Raw genomic sequence first — 16,224 nt, 5'->3', positions numbered from 1 at the left:
ATTATCATTGTCTTGGATGAAATTGCTGATTATTTTTATGATTTGTAGTTTGATTCACTAATTTTTTTAAAAAAATTAGGCTATTTAGTTTATTTAGTTTCCAGTTAAATTTTAGTTCTTTCTTTAGTTCTTTCCTTGGCCCCCAAATACACTTTCTATACTTTAACAGAAAATGGAAATTTTAAAAATTATTAATGTGGTACTATCAATATTTTAGTTCATAGACAGTAAAAATCTTGATTTTATGTCAACCATTAACACTAGTCTTGGTAAAGAATAGCTAGGGCTCAGTGTCATCTCAGAAGAATAAATTGGGTGTTTTGGGTTTTTTTCCTGCATTGTATGCAGGATGTTCATCATTAGGTCCTCTTCTGGTATTATTTTTTTCTTTCCTGAATAAAAGCAACTTTGAGAAAAAAGCCTAGACATCTACCTAAAATGAGGAAATCTACATATGTTTCAACATGGAAATAGTATCTTTTTCTTATTGGTTCTATAAATGGTACAGTTGATAGTATGCAGATATTAATATCAAGGAGGCCAGAATTCAAATCTTGCCTCAATTCTGATTATTCTAAGCTAATAAATTCTGAACAAGAGACCCAACTCCTGTTGCCCTCAATTTCCTGATCTGCAAAATGGTAATGGTGATAACAACTACCTCAGAGGGCTATAATAGTAGAGCCTGGATTCAGGAAGCTCATCTTTCTGGTTTCAAGTCTGACCTCAGACATTTGCTAGCTGTGTTGCTGGGAAAGTCAATTACCCTTTGTTATCTCAGTTTCCTCATCTGTAAAATGAGCTGGAGAAGAAAATGGCAAAATATTCTAGTATTCTTGCTAAGAAAATCTCAAGTGGGATCACAAAAAGTTAACCATGACTGAAAACAGCTAAAAATCAATAGCACAAGGCTGTGAGGATCAAAGAACACACACACAAACACATATAGTAAATATATATGTAAATATAGTTCTATATGTATATACATTAGCTATCATTATTAATAGTAAAATTGTTTTATTATGTAGACCACCCCCCAATCTCTGATGCTATAGGTTATTAAAGAGTTTGCTTCCAATGGAGAAAAAGCCTGTTTGCCCACTATGACATTCTAAAAGGATTCAAATGGAAATTAGACTTCAGATTAGTCCATTCAGATTTTGATATTCTATGATTCTATATTTCAGTTGTAACATACCTTCCAACTACTCCTAGTCCTTACCACAGGTTCTTCCAAGGTCCCCTTGAGTATTTATCAGGAAGTTAGATGATTTTTTTTCTATGTTATTTCCCCAATTAGAATGTGAGCACCTTGAAAGTAGGAACTGTCATGTTTTTTTTTTTCTGTTTAAATGCCCAGTCATTAGTACAATGTTTAATAAATGATTTTTCCCCTACTCATCCATTCATATACATGTAAATACAAACATAGAGGAGACTGTAGACAGAAGCCTTTATATAGCTCTAGCTATAAGAGCTGCCTCATTCCCGAAGGTGAGGAAGTGGGTGGTGGTGGAAGGAAACAAGATTCAGGCTGACCAAAGGATATCTAATGAGCACTATCATTAAAGACTGGGTCTGGTTCATTGACTTAAAAGGATGTGGACACCCCTGAGGCAAAGACATTCCACAGAAACCAAACTCATCATAATTATAGTAGCAGAAGATTCATAGAATATGAGAGCTATGAGAAAGCATTGGCTCCAACTTGCTTGTTTACAAATATATGATTACCATGTGTTTTGTGGATGTGTGACTTTGATTTTCAAAATATACTTGAAGGGCACATGTGATATGTGTATTATACTCAGTTTTGCAAATGAGGACACAGATGCAACATGCCTAAATTCATACCAATTCTTTATAGTAGAGTTTAGAATGATTATTAATAATAATAATAAGAGCAAACATTTATGTAACAGTGTGCCAAGTACTCTGCTAAGTTCCTGATGAAATATTCAGTGAAAAAGGAAATATATACATTTCACTTGATTTCTCTCTGTTTTTCCACCCCAAAATGTAACCTTTCCTCCTAAACTAGATCTATCTCTTTTTTAGTTTTTTCTTTTTAGGATTTTAAAAGGCAATGGGGTTAAGTGGCTTGTCCAAGGCCACACAGCTAGCTAATTATTAAGTGTCTGAATCAGGATTTGAGCCCAGGTACTCCTGACTCCAGGGCCAGTGCTCTATCCACTGTACCACCTAGCTGCCTCATAGCTCCATCTCTTTTAAGAAGATTCCTATTTCTCATCAAATATCTCCATGATTCCATTACTTCATTAAACTAATCTTCATGTTGAGATAAAATAATATAAATACCATATTATTTGATTATTAATAATAATTTATATTATTCCCTTTTTTGTCAAGAGGCTAGCTTTAAAGAGAAGCACCTCTCTGACTAAGGAGCATCATTGTCATTCCAGGTCTTCTCAAGGTATCTGGCCTGGGTCCCACCCAACTGGGAATCTAATTTCTAGCTACAACATAAACAGGATCCTGTTTGAATTAGATTCTTCCCCAGGGAAAAGGACTTCTATCCTTGATCCCCTTTAGTAGAGTTAAGAGTCAATCAGCTGGGCAGCTAGGTAGCACAGTGGATACAGCATTGGCCCTAGAGTCAGGAGGACCTGAGTTCATATCAAGCGTAAGACATTTAATAATTGCCAAGCTGTGTGACCTAGGGCAAGTCACTTAACCACATTATCATAAATAAAAAAAAAATTTAAAGGTAGCCAGCTCATGAAGTAAAAATCAAAGAGAGAACTTGATTGGGGTACTCATATTGCTGAAGGGGACTTGGACCTCAAGAGCCAGACATATTTTCAGCTGAGCATCCCAGCCCCAAACCCAATGAAGTGATTGGAAGGGGCTGAGGGCTTTTAGCCTCTCTACCCATTAAATGTTCACTAATTAGGATTGATTGTCAGAAGACACACATGTGATTTAAGGCATCTTTGATTACCGAAACACTAACCATTAAGTTATTGATTAACTACTCTATTTAATAAATTAATTTTTATTGAACTAAACTTTATCTCTCAGAATTTTTACTCTCTATAATTTCATTCCATCTTTAGTCAAAAACAGTTAAATAAAGAAAATATAATTAGAAAATGTAAATGGGTATTTGCTAGATAAACCTCTCTCTCTCTCTCTCTCTCTCTCTCTCTCTCTCTCTCTCTCTCTCTCTCTCTCTCTCTCTCTCTCTCTCTCCCCTCTACATTTGACTAGTTTAATGATATTTCCCCTAATGACCAGAGACTGATTTTCTCTTAGAATCCTTTAACATAACATCTAGCATAGCCCCATGTTCATGTTAGCCTACTTCAAAATATATTGGAGGAGGACAGGTAAGCTGGGGGGGAAGAATGGTTATTTGCTTGTGTATATTAGCGGAGTGGACATTCAGTTAAAATAGGATAGTTGTAAATGCCATAGAATTTGAATCATGAGACATGAATTAAAATTCCAGGGCTGTAAGTTACTTTGTACATGATGTTAGGCAAATCATTTCAACTCTCTGGCTTATCTTTTCTTGTATCTGTAATAGATGTAGTTTGGGAGCTTTGGAATATATGAAAGTTTTATAATCATGTTTGTGTGTGTGTGTGTGGAATATATGAAAGTTTTATAATCATGTTTGTGTGTGTGTGTGTGTGTGTGTGTGTGTGTGTGTGTGTGTGTGTTAGTGTGATGGGCCTAACTCAGAATGATATATTAAATACAAAAATAAAATGTATAGGATCACAAAGGAAGCTGATTATTTTGAAATACAATTCTATACTTGAGTTGTATGACATCTTCTAAGGACTCCTAGACTTTGCCACAGGTTCTTCCAAAAAAAAATTTACAAACCCTAGGTTAAGAACCCCATGCACAAAATTATTTTTAAGTTTCCTTCAAACTCTAAATTCTACAATCAGTAGTTACATCTTGTTGTTGTCTGAGAGTGGGAAGTGGGTAGAAATGATATATCCTTTACAGACTTTCACAGTCTGGTTAGATCTTAGATTATATTAATTTACTTACTAGTCCTCAAAATAAAGTTATGCTTTCCTGGTGAACCAAAAAGTACCTAATAAGGACAACTTTTCAGAGTGATTTGACTGGAGTAATGTTCCCCTTGCAAAATCTCATGATTTCATATATTAAGGTTATGTTAAATGACAAGATAATCATTTGCTTAGAACTAATATTGAGGGATAAAAAGCTTATTTAATTTTTATTAGACTCTACTTGGAGATTGTGGTGTTTGTACAAGGCATTTCCCTGGGAATAATTTTCTCTAACCCTAACCCTACTCTGGTATTATCATGTGCATGCATAACAGTTTCACAAGACATGGTCATTGTCTTTTATTTTAATGACAATTTTAGCCATCTCTTCTCTTCTCTCTGACATGTGAAATATCCTTTCTTCAGAGTTTTGTTCTTGTGACAGGAAAGAATGTTGACTCCAAAATGGTCAGGTAATAATAGAAAAACAGAATGAAAGAGTTTTCAAAATGGAAACGTGTTTAAGGTATGTAATAAGGAGGAAGAAAATATCAGATCTTCATTAAATTTTCATTCCTTTTCCATACTTTAAATGGGTTTTTATTTTTCAAAGACCTTAGTTTTGCTCTATTGTGAGATGCTTTTTGATCTAGCTTTATATAAATAAAACTGGAAAGGGAGAAAATTGTCCTAACTCACATCACATGACTTAGTTTCATGACAATTATCTACCTAACTAAATGTTCAGAAAGGTATGTAGCTGCACTGTTTGATGTATAGATATGCGCCAGGTATCAATATCATTTCTGCCACTCAGGTAGCCCAATAAGCAGCATATTTATGTTTACTGAAGTTATGTAACCCATTTTCCTTATTATGAACTATCAAGGCTGCCAATAATGGGGCATGCGAGGAGTATTGAACAGTATAGCTGAGATCATTTTCTATCCTCTCTAATTCCCAGGATGAAGTGGGTAAGAATTGAGCCCATCAAAATGAAAATAACGAGACTTTGTTTCTAAACCTAGTTTTGTCACATTGGATGATATGCCTCATTTTACTCATTTGAAAAGTGAAGTTAGATTAATTGTTCTCTAATGAACTTTATAGTTATTGGAATGTATTTATTTAGTTTCTAAAGTGTTCGATTTGTGTTTGCTCTCTTTAATATAGTTCATTTTGATTCTATAAGGCAGAAAGATTATTCTATTTGAAAATGATCCTTTGAATTGTAATACATAGGTAAATTAAGTTATTAATTTAGTGGTTCAAAATATATATATATATATATATATAAAATTTATAGATACAGAAATATCCATATCCATATATATATGAAGCCATCTCTCTCTCTCTCTCTCTCTCTCTCTCTCTCTCTCTCTCTCTATATATATATATATATATATATATATATATATATATATACATATATATACATATATATCCTGATTTATAAAATGTATTTCTTTTCCATTTTTGAAGAAGTGGATTATTGATTATCATTAATGTGATGTGTGTATCATGAGACATCATTGATGTGTTGATTGATTTTACTGATAATTTTCCCTTTCTTTTCTTTTTCCTTCCTCCTTTCCTCCCTTCCTCCTTTCCTCCCTCCCTTCCTTCCTTCCTTCCTTCCTTCCTTCCTTCCTTCCTTCCTTCCTTCCTTTCTTTCTTCTTTCTTTCTTTCTTTCATTGATTAGGGGGTGGCTCATTGAAAAGTGGAAGAGAGAAGGTCATATTTGAAAATGAAGGCAATATACAAACAAGTTACCCATAATTTAAGAATCAAATAAATAAAAGAGAGAAAGAAACAGTATATTCTTCAGCATTTACTCTCATTTCCTTAATCATGACTGCCTTTTGGGTCTAAGGTCGTCTGACATTTAATATACTGTGTAGAGAACTCACTCAAATCCCATAAAAAATACAACCTGTATGCTCAAAGTGGCATATTAAAATTTAACTTGGCCAACTGATTTCAATTAGTTACACCATCTTATTCCTTTCAAGTTACAGGCCTATTAGCATGTTATAATGTCATGGCTATATACAAGGTGTTCATATATAGATACTTGTTTTAAAAAGCTTAAACTTTTAATTTTGTAGATACGACAGTACAGTTTTGAGTTTCCACACACTGAGAGTCAACAATGTTTTTTTTACAGTATTGTTCCATCACCCACACATGTGTCTGTATATATAAATATATAGATCTCTCTCTCTCTCTCTCTCTCTCTCTCTCTCTCTCTCTCTCTATATATATATATATATATATATATATATATATATATATATATATATATGTATATATGCATATATTTTTCTGGACCTCTGATTTCATGTATGTAGGGAATTGATAAGGTAACCATATTTACCATACAAATTAGCTTTATGCTGCCATATATTGTCTTTAAATTACTTTTATTTTATTTTTTCAATTACATACAATGATTTTCAACATTCCTATTTTTGGAAACTTTTGAGTTTTATATTTTTCTGACTCCCTCCCTTCCTTACCATTTCCCCATGACAGCATGTAATTTTCATTTGGTAATGTTAGTACATATAGTCTTTTTGTTTGGTTGTCTTTTTGCAAGGCAATGGGGTTAAATGACTTGCCCAAGGTCACCCCCCAACTCAAAACACATAGGTAGGATTTGAACCCCAGTCCTCCTGACTACAGGGTCAGTGCTTCATCCACTGTGCCACCTAGCTACCCTTAGTATATATAATCTTAAAGATCTTCTTGGGGATCTTAGAGACCAATATGCATTACAGGTGGGACTTGAATCCAGATATTTCTGACCCTGATACTGATCCTCTATAAATTCTGCATTGCTAACCCTTGTTCCAACTCTTCCCAATGAAAAATTTAGGTGCATTTTTTAAAAATAGATTTTAAAATATATAGTGTTTTTTGTTTATTTTCTATATATGTATATGTATATCTTGATAGATATATGTATAGACAATTTCAAAGATATTGGAGTAGTTTAGTAATTCTTTCTCCAGTTCATTTTAGTACCTGTTCTTCATGATTGAAGAAAATGCTGTTATATTTTAAATGAGAAAAATTCAGGCAAACAGGATTAAGTGACTTTCTCAAGGTCACACAGCTAATAACTGTCTGAGGTCAGGCTTGATAGGGGATTAAGATGAACCTTTCTGACTCCAGACCCAGTTTCTATTCACTGAACCACCAGCTTTCCTCATTATATTTGCAGCTCCATCTATCCCATGGCTTTGCCTTTTCAATAGGTATACGCTATGCCTAGAAGTCTCCTGATTCAGCTTCTCTTCTTAGAACAGCTGGCTCAGGTACCACTTTCTCAGGATTTCATTTCCTAGTCCTCTACCAGCAGCTAGTATCTTTTATTTTAAAGTTGCTTTTCATCTGACGCTATAGATAGATAGATAGATAGATAGATAGATAGATAGATAGATGATAGATAGATTGATAGATAGATAGATGATAGATAGACAGATATAGATATAGATATAGATATATAGATACATAGATATATATAGATGATAGATATAGATTAGATACAGCTATAGCTATAGCTAGAGAGAGATTAGAGATAGAGATAGAGATAGAGAGATAGAGATGTAGATATAGATATGGATATAGATATAGATATATAGAAATATAGAAATATAGATATAGATATCTTGTATTTACCTATATACCTATTTATATCCATGTTGTATGCCCCAATGGAAATACAACCTGCTTCATGCATGGAACATGATAAATACTTGGACAAATAGCAACAACAACAAATATTTGCTGATTGATCTGTAAAATGAGAGGGTTGGATTAGATGATCTCTTAGATTTATTACAGTATTTGCAATGGATAGAGCACTGATCTTGGAGTCAGGCAGGACAGGAGTTTGAATCCAATCTCAGAGCCTTGACACTGACTAGTTGTGTGAACTTGGACAAGTCACTTAACCCTGCTTACCTTGCATCCAGATACATCTCCAGTTATCCTGATTCATCTCTGGCCACTGGACCCAGATGACTTCAGAGAAGAAAGTCAGATTGGTGATTTAGCACAGGACCCCCTCACTCAAATCCAATTCATGTAGTTGTCATAGTAATACCTACCTGACATCATGGTCTTCTTTGGGAAGAAAGGACAAACATCATCATCATCATCATCATCATCATCATCATCATCATCATCATCATCATCTATAACAACACTACAATCCTCATTCCTTTAATTTCTAAATGTTTCTGGTAATTCCCAATGCCTAAACTACAAAGGCAAAAATTATGATCTCGTTGATCTCATTGAGGGTGCTCCCATACTGCTGAAATCCTTATTCTTCTGTGTGCCTGTATTTTATATACATATGCAAAATGTGGAAGATTGCAGTGATCTCTGACTCAAAGATCAGTGATTAAGGGTAAGTAGAAATCTGAATTCTAATTCCAGTTTTGCCACTTACTAGCTGCATAACACATTAAGCATATTCCTTCACCCTTTTCAATCTTGATTTCCTTGTCTATGAAATGACATAGTTGGACTAGAGACTTCAAATTTTCTAATTCTAATATTTTTTCATTCAGAATTTCTAATTTTGTCATATGCTTCCAAAAGATACTCATTTAGTATTTACTTAAATAAGCACATGGGAAAGCAGTTTATCCCCTGATGATAGAGTTATGAAATCTTGGGTTCAGATACCATCACTTATACTTGTCCAAGCTGTTTAACCTCAAGTAAGTTATCAGCTTGTTGGTCTTTGATACAGCTGCCTAAGGTCATTAAGTAACAAAATAATTGTTGATCTGCATTGATGAAGATTATTTACTCACTAGGAGCTCTCTAAATAGTTTGAATCAAAGGAATAGACCCCCCAAAAAGCGTATTTTATATATGTTTCCCAATGACTCTTAGTTGGGGGGAGGGAGATTTCCTCTCATCGCATTAAATTGTTATCAAATAATACATAGATTCTTTAAAATGTGTTCTTGGATGAACTTTTCAGATGCGTATTTGGGATAGATTTACAGACATATTTTGGGGTACTTTGAAGACACTAAAGTTGGTAAATGATCTGCATGTATACATTACCCAGCTTAAATGCCAGAGTTTCTGAAGGCTAGTTTTCCAAATCTAATCTGAAAGATATTACTTCTTACTTACCTGTTCTACTACTGCTTTTATGCCCTCATAAAGATTTAATAATGTTCTATCAAGACACATTAACATTTTTCCTTGAGCTGGAATGGCATGAAAGCCACTTGAATTTCTAGACTTGCCAGCTTCATCCTCTATCTAGAAAATTGTCCTATATTTTAGCGTGAGTGGGGGAACCTGGGAATGAAGACTAAAAGGAACAGAAAAAAACTATGGAAGAGAGTTCATGATGTTGAAATTAAAAGGTTAATAGGGAGAATTAAATTTTCCAGAAGAGAATGAAAAACTTTAAAAATATGTTGAGGTAACTAAATATACTGGAGATAATAACCATAACTCCCCTACTCCAATTGTCGGAAGATTGTGCCACAGTCAGAAATGTCAGAGGTACTTTTTCCTGAAATAGTCAAAGGAATCCATGCCAGAATAGCAGATAGAGAAAAGACAAAAAAAAGAAAATATATGAAAATATTATGTACTAACAGAAGCATAAATATATGATGGGAAACATCCCATAACCTAGCCATTTCCCCCTCTTTCAAATTGGACAAGTTAATATTTTATTTTAACCAAGCTGTAGGAAAGAGATATATTATTGAAGAGGCCATATTTTTAAAATTTCTTTTTCTCAGGGACTCTTACTGCACCAAGATTCTAATAAAGGGATCACTGAGAAAAAACTACAATCACTCAGGATTGGAAACTGTAGAAATATGCAAAACTTAGCAGGTTTAAATGTGGGATTTAACCCCTTCTCCATCAGCCCCACTAGTTCTTTCCTCCAAGTTCCTACACTGAATTTAAGCCCAGAGTCCAGGCAAATTGAGTAGAGGTCTGCAGAACAACCTAAAGTTATAAGATGAAAAGAGAAGGAAAGGGTTTATGTAATTTCTGAACCTCTTTTCCTAAAGGGGAACAAGATAAAGAAAGAATAAACAGAAGAAAGGGGATAGCTCTTAAAATTGTGTCAACATGTCCCATGGCAAAATTAACATGTTTCAGTTATATCTCTTAATATTTCTAACAGCGTAATTCCATGCCAGGGATCTGTGGATTGAATACTGCCTTTTATTTTTTATGAAAATCCTTCAAATTACAATAATTCTAGCTGTAAAAATAGCCAAATTTGAGGGTAAATCAAAACATAACTTTCATGATTCTCTTATGTGGTAAACCCTAGATATTTGTTTCCACTGTTTGTCTATCAGATGCTAAAGGTCTGCTCTTACAGAATGATGTGGGGAAAAGGGTACTGGACTTCCCATGTCTCATGAAAATCTTGTCTTTCTTTCCTCTACCTTTCAAGTCACAGTAATCTAATGAATCCCTAGCAGCTATTCTTTGCAGTGTATTTGTTCAAAGTATCCACATTTGGTTGTGTTTTTGATTAACTAGTCCCTGAACTCTCTCAGTTTTCTTGTACTTTCCTGGCGGCAAGAACAAAAGAGGAGAGAGGGAGAGAGAGAGAGAGAGTTTGGGTTAGGAGCTAGAACTTCCAAAATACGAGGATTGTCCATTGCAATTTCTCTGTCCTGTTCTGTACTTCCATTTCTCCCTGGCCATTTGTGCCCATCTTTCTCATTTCTGCCACTTGACCCCAATGATAATGTGAGAAAATGAATCTGGGATTGCAGTGAAAGGTAACTTTGTAATGGTTATGTGATGTCCAGGAAATATGTAAATGTGTTTATAATTTATATTTTCTTCTGGACACTGGAGACTGAAAATAGTATATTCTTGATGCAGTTGTGTGCTTAAATTTCAAGTTTCTGTGACATGAATCACTGGATAGCAGCTGTAGTCAAACATTGCTACCATATTTTCTTCTCTTTTTCAGGGCAAATGACAGTTTGAATCTTAAGTAGAATCTCAGATTACTAAATGTAAACATTTACCAGGGCCGGGGGACTCGGGGAGGGGGATAATTATACATCTGTCTGATATTTTTCTTTTTCCTTCTGTATTCTTCTTCCTACTTGGGTGAATCTCTTTTAATTATTTAAACCACAAAATGACAAGCATTATTAAAAAAAATAACTTGGTGAGTGGTGGTACAGTTAAAAAGAGTGTATCACTTGTTATTACAAAAAAAAGTCCCTTGACTTTTGGACTTAGTTTTAGAAAATATGTGGATATTTTTCTGGCTCCTAGAAGTTGAAAATAATTTAAAAATCATTCAAGGTCACCACATGTTGTACTATTACTCTTAACTCCTCATGGGAAAGGAGGCAGTGAAATATCTAAGGGATAAAAATATATATTTTGATCAGATCAAAACAATTATTTATCTGCATATTTTCCCTTAATATTTTTGTTTTATATTTATTTTTAATTTTAATTTAAAACCAGATAACATAGCTAATAGGAGAAGATCTTTGGTAATTTTAAGAGCATCAGTCAGTAGAACAGCTTTTCTAGAGCATACAAGGAGTTAAAAAATTATTATATTGTTTCTGACTCCGTAAAGCAATCTAGACCTTGCTTCAGTATCACCTGCGAGACCATGAGTTATAAGTTGGCTGATAGTGAACTGTGCTAAATTCTACTGACCAAGCTTATACAAGATAAAAGGAACTTCCTTAACTATGTGACCTTGAGCAAGTCACTTAAATCCATTGTCCAAAAATCCAAAAAATGCAAAAAAATAATCCAAATCCCCCCACCAAAAAATAGTAGGGGTGACAAAACACAGGAATTCTAAGCTAGAGAGGTAGTCCGGGGCAAGCCTTTTCTTTTCCTGATCAAAATTCACCTGATGTTTGATTGACTTGACTTTGGGATCCAATATTGTATTCAAGTCTTCTGATATTTTAGAAAATTGATTGAGGGAGGGGAATGTGTCATATTTGAAATTCGCCCAAATATGTCTTGTCCTTCATTTCCTAAAAAACAAAGGCTCTCAAGCTTAAAAGTCTAAATCTGAAAAGACATACTTAATATAAATGTCACTTTCACATCCAATTAAGTAAAATATAATAAAACACCTGCTTTTCTTTCTTTGCTTCTCTCTATCAAGTATGCTGTCATATATACAGTTTTATAGGGTCATCTATATAAAATTTGAAGAGACCTTAATAATCATATCTTCAGCCCCACTTCTTTCTCAGATGAGAAACTTGAAGTCTAAGTGACATCTAATTGAACATTTTTCTTTTGGGCACTAGGAGTATCTTTTAGGAATTTTGCTTTGGTAAAAGAATAATACAATTATTAAAATATTTATTAAGTGCCTACTATGTTCCAGACTGTACTAATCACAGTGCAGAGAGGGAAAATGTTAGGACTATCATACCTTAAGACTTGAAGTTTCTGTGATTTCTTTGAAGCAGGTATACCTCTAGTGAAAAAAAGTAATCTATATCTTGGAACATGATCCTCAAGACCTTCTGTGTCAAATAAATGGAAAAATAGGTAGATAGATAAAAAACAAAAACCCTCATTTCTGTTGATGAGTTTCTCTATCCTTTGGGGACTAGATTTGGAACAACAGACAAAGGATTTATCACTGGACCTATGAATTTGGTAAGACTTGCCACCATTTTCAGCCTGTCAGCATATCTTTTAGTTGGGATCATGCCAGGGTTGTGTGGTGAGGGGCCTGCAGGAGAGGCAGAACTGAGCCTCTCCTCTGATTGGAAAGGGTTGAGTGCATACACCTGGGGCAAACACTCAGTGCAAGCTGGGTGTATGAGTTCAACCCTTCCAAATCAGAGGTGAGGCTCAGTTCTACCTCACCCGCTGCCCCCTTGCCTCACTTCCCTGGGCCATGATTAGATCAGATTTTAGGTATTGGACAACCTCATCTGTATTCTCTGGCAATAGATATGTGTTTCACAGTAACTCTAATTGAGTCATATTCTCTTGGTAATGTGTATCTCAAAAATTAATGAATATTGTGCAAGAATTTTACTGCTCTCTCATTTGTTGATGATAACATTAGACTAGAAGAGGTAGGGATGCAGCATTATATAAGTAACCATTCAGGAATACTTTTTCCCACAATGTTTCCAACTCAGTATACCTTAAGTCTTTTGAACCAGAAAATTAAAATTAAATACTTTTCTTATGCAAAAATTCTAAATGTTTGAATTAATAGCACTGCTTCTTCCAACCTCACAAAAGGAACATGAGTTCTATGTCATAGAATCTGGGTAAAATTATTTACTTAATGTGATTTTTCCTTTTCTCTGGGCCAGGAATAATTTTTCACTAATCTAATCTTCAAATATATCATGTCCATAGATTAAAAAATGACTTTAGGATTATAGAGCTAGAACTGTAATGTTTCATGGAAATTTCTGAAAAGGAGTGAATCTAGCAATGTCCCTTTACAATCACAAAGACAGATCAACTTACTAGTGATTTAATTGAGTGTTACTTGGAAAGAGTGGAAAGTAGTGGAGAGTTAGATTTAAAAGTTAAAAAAACTTTGGTTTTAGTCCTAATTGGAACACTGGAGAAGTCAGTTCATCTCTGAGCCTTCTTTCTATGATTTCTAAAAAGAGAGAATTAGTTATCACTAGGGTCTATTCCATTTCTAGTAGTAGAAGTAGTTGTCCTTCAGTTTGTATGAAACCATGATCTTATGGCAGGGATGTCACATCTTATAAATAAAATTAATTAAAGTGAAGTGGCATTGTGCAAATATACTATATTCTATTCATTGGCCACTTTGAGGTTTTTCAATATATACATACATAGATTACCCCCCAAAAAAGTAATGATTTGATTAAACTTTATAAGGTATTTTTCATTATTGCTACATTGAAAAAATGCATTGGTAAATGGGCCATCAATCTAAAGAATGACTGGGGAAGTCATTAAGATAAAGGGTAGTTGAAGTTAACTAATACATAACTCTGAACAAATAACTAGCACAGCGGCTAATCAAATATAGGATACATGGATTAAAGTAATGATTTGTAGAGGTGAGACAGGAGGCAGTGAAACCAGACAATATATCAAGGGATAACTTCAATATAGCTAGAGTCAATGTCTTCACAAAAAAAGGACCCCAATATTTTGAATGAGTTTCAAGTTTATGAAATCCAGTTCCTTATATATCCTAAGGAATGACATTTGCAGAGATTCCTAAGCTTTTATCCTTAGAGTCCCTGGCTCATTCATTTAGCAGCTCAATCCCACCCATCTCTAATGATCTTATTATTTGAGGATCTGACTCCTTTTTTGTAAGTCTGCTACAATATGGATCTAAGAAACCATCCATATCGCTAAGTCAAGAGCTGTTCATCTCTATATAAAAGAAGGGGACATGTACTCAGACCTAAATAAGAGCTTCTTTGAAAAGTGCATGTCCCTTTATAGTTCACAAGATCAAATATTACTCAGGTCCTGTATCATGCAATTGTTTTCGATATCAGAAAATATCTTTTTTCCCAGACCAGGTAAGTCTCACGGAATATTGAATCACATGATGAAGACTGGGGGAGAGATTCAGATGAAACATAATTAAGAAGACATTAAAATTCTAAGATATGATAGATACTCATAAAAGTAGAATGAGCCCGAGTTTCTATCACTTACATCCAGGACTAATCAGTGAAAGAGTTAGGAGGAGTGGCAATGCAAGGAAGAATTTAGATTGATGGACAAAAAAAGCTCTCAAAGTTTTTTAACTATTTTCACATGAGGTTGGTCTCCTATCACTGCTGTTCTACAATGTTGCCTGTCTTTTTATCAAAATTTGATCAGATCCAGGAAAAAATGTAGCTTCAACAAAATGTAGTATCAACTAAATTCATGCACAGCTAACTGACATTCCATCAGACTATCAAAAATAGTTCTTTTCAGAAAAAAATCTCACTTGAGAAAGCAAATTAAGATCAGGAGATTACATCATGTGTTCATTAGATAAGAGCTAGAAAAATGGCTATAGGAATAGATTTTCCCTTAGACAATTGTGTATTGTTGTCATGAACTTCATCTCCTAACTTCTGTCCCCAAATCCCTATGTAAGCTTCTATTTTTCTATGATTCTAGGTTTTTATTTTATTATTAATAAATTTATTCAATATCCTATGGTGTGTAAAATATTGTGTTAAGCACTGGAAATTCAAAGACAAGAACAAAACAAAACAAAACAAAAAACTATTCCTGACCTCAAAGACCTTACATTCCACTGGAACTAACCATCATGTTTAAAGAAAAACTGAACAAAATTTACACTTAGCTAATTTTCAGAAAAGGAAAGGCATCAATGAATGAGGTAAAGAAGATAATGAAAGACTTCCTGAAGAAGATAGGGTCTTGAAGCAACCTAGGAATTCTAAGATGTAAACATGAAAAGTGTGTATATTCTAGGCCTCCAGGATAACTTATACAAAAAGGGGGGGGAGAAACAATATTATGCACTAGAAACAGCAAGTAGAACTATTTGTCTGAGATGTTAGAAGTGTGAATGCAAATAATGTGAAAAGGTAAGCTGCAGCCAATACTATGAAGGCCTTTAAATACTGGAACATAGTTTATACCTTATTCTGAAGTCAGGAAATAGTCATTGAAGCTTCTTAAACAGTGACATTGTCAGATCTGAACTTTGGAAACATCAATTTGACAAGTGTCTCGAGTTTTATGTATAGGAAATTGATCTTTGTACTTTGTAAGAACAAAGTACTTTAATGATTTAATAATTTTATTATTATTATTATTAATGACAATATAGAACAGAATAATATAATGAGTATTACCTGAAATAAAAAATAATGTATATAATTATTAATTAACAAACACATCTCATATATCTCTCATTTAGTCACAGAGTTTCCTCAAATCATTTTTCATAAACATTGCTATATGGTATCATTTTATAGATAAGAATACTGTAAATTAAAAATTAAAAATATTTTTTCCAAACATATAATGTTGAGTTTCAAAAGATCTGAGAGCTAAATTTGCTTTCCTTGACTCCAAAAGGCAGAACTAGGATAAAACTTCCTCTGTACAAAATCATGGAGATCCAGCTTAAAGTCACTAGAAAAAACATATCCCAATATATAAATGAGTTTATAATTATGGATAGTTCCCTTTGTTATCCTAAATTGCAAGCAT

Source organism: Macrotis lagotis, chromosome 1, assembly GCF_037893015.1.
Source record: "Macrotis lagotis isolate mMagLag1 chromosome 1, bilby.v1.9.chrom.fasta, whole genome shotgun sequence".
NCBI classification, from domain to species: Eukaryota; Metazoa; Chordata; class Mammalia; order Peramelemorphia; family Peramelidae; genus Macrotis; species Macrotis lagotis.
The sequence above is the reverse complement of the archived record's forward strand: the minus strand, read 5'-3'. Positions refer to the sequence as shown.